The sequence below is a fragment of the Tupaia chinensis genome, unplaced genomic scaffold, assembly GCF_000334495.1.
Source record: "Tupaia chinensis unplaced genomic scaffold, TupChi_1.0 Scaffold000111_1, whole genome shotgun sequence".
NCBI classification, from domain to species: domain Eukaryota; kingdom Metazoa; phylum Chordata; class Mammalia; order Scandentia; family Tupaiidae; genus Tupaia; species Tupaia belangeri.
The window spans coordinates 2,178,971-2,181,878 of NW_006159575.1; the positions used below are offsets into that span (position 1 = coordinate 2,178,971).

The 2,908-nt window shown below is 54.0% G+C and overlaps 1 protein-coding gene across 2 annotated transcripts in view; it reads left to right on the plus strand.

The window, feature by feature from the left end:
* The first annotated feature begins 542 nt into the window (after positions 1 to 542).
* The window catches only part of PCGF3 (polycomb group ring finger 3), a 64,223-nt gene continuing 61,857 nt past the window's right edge, over positions 543 to 2,908 (plus strand). Inside the window, exons 1-2 of one of the 2 annotated variants that reach the window (XM_006143844.3) lie at positions 543 to 605; positions 1,693 to 1,833. The gene's annotated coding sequence lies outside the window, so the exon portion shown is untranslated. Of the gene's footprint in view, positions 606 to 1,636; positions 1,834 to 2,908 lie in introns of both variants that reach the window. The other variant, XM_006143845.3, reaches the window with a different exon arrangement.

The following is a 2,908-nucleotide window of genomic DNA, read 5'->3' on the forward strand; positions in this document are numbered from 1 at the left end:
GTCCCCAACACCCTCACTATCTCTCCCACTGAGACCCAGCTCCACAGAGTGCCCAGCGGGGCCCTTGATGCACATGTGCTGGGCAGTGGGTGAGTGTGTGACAGCACTTATGTGCAGGGTGTGTGGTGAGTACTCGCATGCAGCCATGAGCTGAGTAACAAGGTGAGCCCATGACTGTCCTGCCCTTGGGCCCACCTCCTGCACATCTCCTGTGAAATCCACCCTTCTGCCTGGGCTTCCACAGATCCTAGTCCTGCCTTCTTGGGCCCCAGAGTTGCATGACAGAGACCCTCTTGTCCCCAGTCCCCCATGAGCTGTCTCTCTGCTCCTTCTGTTTCTGATGCTCTGGGCCGAGCCTCAGGGTTACCAGCTGCCTCTGGGACCTGCTTGTGCCCGTGGTCAGGCCTGACTCTTCACAGTCACTCACTCTTACTTTTCTTCTAGTTGTTTTAAGCAGGTAATGAAGAGACCTGTTGAACTAAGCAGGGCTCGGTGCTGCTGACAGGCCCGGGGAGTGTCATGGGGTGTCTGCAGGCCAGTGATCCCTGTCTTGTGCTTCTCCACAGGCTTCACGATGTAGAGAGATTCCAGGCTGCCGTTCACAGGTACGTGCGGTTTACGCTAATTTCCTCTTTGGGTAAACCGATGAACCTTACCTTGAATTATACTTCGTGAATATACTGTAGCCATGGAATAAGTCACTTCCTTACAGTTCCTTTAAAATAGAATCTCTGACTACTGACTCTTATATATTTTATTTACGAATTTTTACATTTTTAGAAAAGTCCTGCATAGCAAACAGTAAGACTGACTCTGAAAGTTTGTTATGTATGATTTGTATAAGAATTCTACTGGAGGGACCAGCAGTTGGAGTAATGGCTGTGTTGCTGGAATCTCATGTAGTCGACCACGGTTTGAGTCCCAGACCTGGTGTCTTAAACTCATGCCAGTCGTGTGTGCCTTTGTGCCCAAGATCCTGAGAGGAGAATGGAGGAGAAGGGATTGTGGCGTGGCCAGCCCCCATGGGGGGTGATTTCTCACTTTGTCTCTCTCTTTCTCTCTGTCTTTCTGGTGAGCGCACGTGCTCTATAGCAAAAACCTGTCCAAAAAAAAAAAAAAAAAGAAATCTTCTGGGACCAGCAGATGGCATAATGGTTACATCACTGGACTCCCATGTAGTTGACCACAGTTGGAATCCTGGACCCGGAGGCTTAAAACTCACACTAGATTTTGTGTGTGTGTGCATGCCCAAAAATCCCAAGAGGAGAATGGAGGAGAAGGGATTACAATATGTCTATCCCCCAGGGGGTGATTTCTCACTTTCTTTCTCAGTCTCTCCGGCAAGTGCACGTGCTTTACAGCAAAAATCTCTCTCAAAAAAAAAAAAAAAAAAGAATTTTAGTAAGAACTCAATGATGGGCTGGGGCCAGCCAGGTGATGTGATAGTTAAAGCAACTAGATTCCACATGGCTGAGTGTGCGGTTCGAGTCCCAGACCTGGTGGCTTGGAAAATACACTGGACGTGTGTGTGTCTGATATCCTGTGAGGAGGAGAAGGGATGTAGCATGCCGTCCCCCCCGGGGGCGACATCTCACTTTCCCTCTGTCCTTTCTCTTTCCGCCTCTGTTGGTGATAGGATTGTGTACAGTCACGTACGTGGCATGCAGTAACAGGTACCCGTTTCTGTGCTAGAAAATGGAAAAAGAGCCAGGGCCAGAAGGAAGGTGCAGAAGCAAACCAGAGAGCAGCACGAGGAGGGGTCATCACATCCGGGTGGCAGCCTGAGGCCTCCATGCCACGGCAGAAGGAAGGACGAGCCGACGCCTAGAGGAGGTGAGCCCGGTCACACTCGGTGGCTGCCCCCTTGGCTGTCTGCATCATGGGGCGGGCGGTCTGACCGTGACAGAAGCTCAGTGCTCAGAACGCGGCTCTGTGTTCTGGTTCACAGCTGACTTTTCTCGGGCCTCCTGGTGTTTTACCTCCGTCCTGTAAGAGTGTGGGATGGACCTGAGGACAACAGGACCAGGTCATTTGCTACAGGAGAGAGGAGCTGCAAACAGTGAGGGTGCGGCAGGAGGGGAGCTGGGGGCTTGGATGGCAGCCATGGTATAGAGAGGACCGAGGTCTCCTTCTGTCCTTTGGCCAGTTGTGTCCTCGTCCCAGCATCCTGCAGAGTGTGAGACGAGGGCTCTGAGTGCGGGGCGTTTGCCCGTGGGTGACGTGCCAGCTTTGTTGTGTGCTACATGTGTCTGAAGACAGCAGGGTCCCCTTTCCCACCGTGAGCAGGCCCTGAACTCAGTGGATGCAGAGTGAGGGCTGGGAGAGGCACACCTTTGTGTGCCCAGTGGGTCATCAGTGGACAGTCGCCCCACCACGCACTGCCCTGTGGCTACTTTTCCAGGCTGGTCAGGACTAGCCCTGAGCTGGGCACCATGTCCAGGTGGCCTGAGCCTCAGCCTCTCCCTTCCTGGCAGTGTCAGGAGACAGCTGGCCCTCACTGTGGGCTCGCCTGGTATTTGGCCTCACCTGTGGTCACTGATTCCTGACGGTGGGCCCAGTGCCCTTTATGTCTGGAGATTCCTCCGTCCTGAGCTGACTTCGTTTCCCTCTGCGATGAGTAAGTGTTTGGCGGGGAAAGCTTTGTGCCCACCCGTGGTTCCTGAGTCAGTCATTACCACAGTCATTGCGGCGGCCCACCGTTTCTGTGAGGGAGGACTGCCCTTGATTGCTGACCTTGCTGTGGCTGCTAGGGCTTCTGCGGTACCCAGTGGCGCCTGACCAGCCCCAGCCTGGGTCCAGGCAGGCTGAGCTAGGAGGGGGCGGAGAGCCTCCAGATCCTGCAGTAATGGGGAGGCTCCTCCTGCCGCACCCTCAGTGTTTGCAGCTCCCTTTTCCGCAGCAAATGACC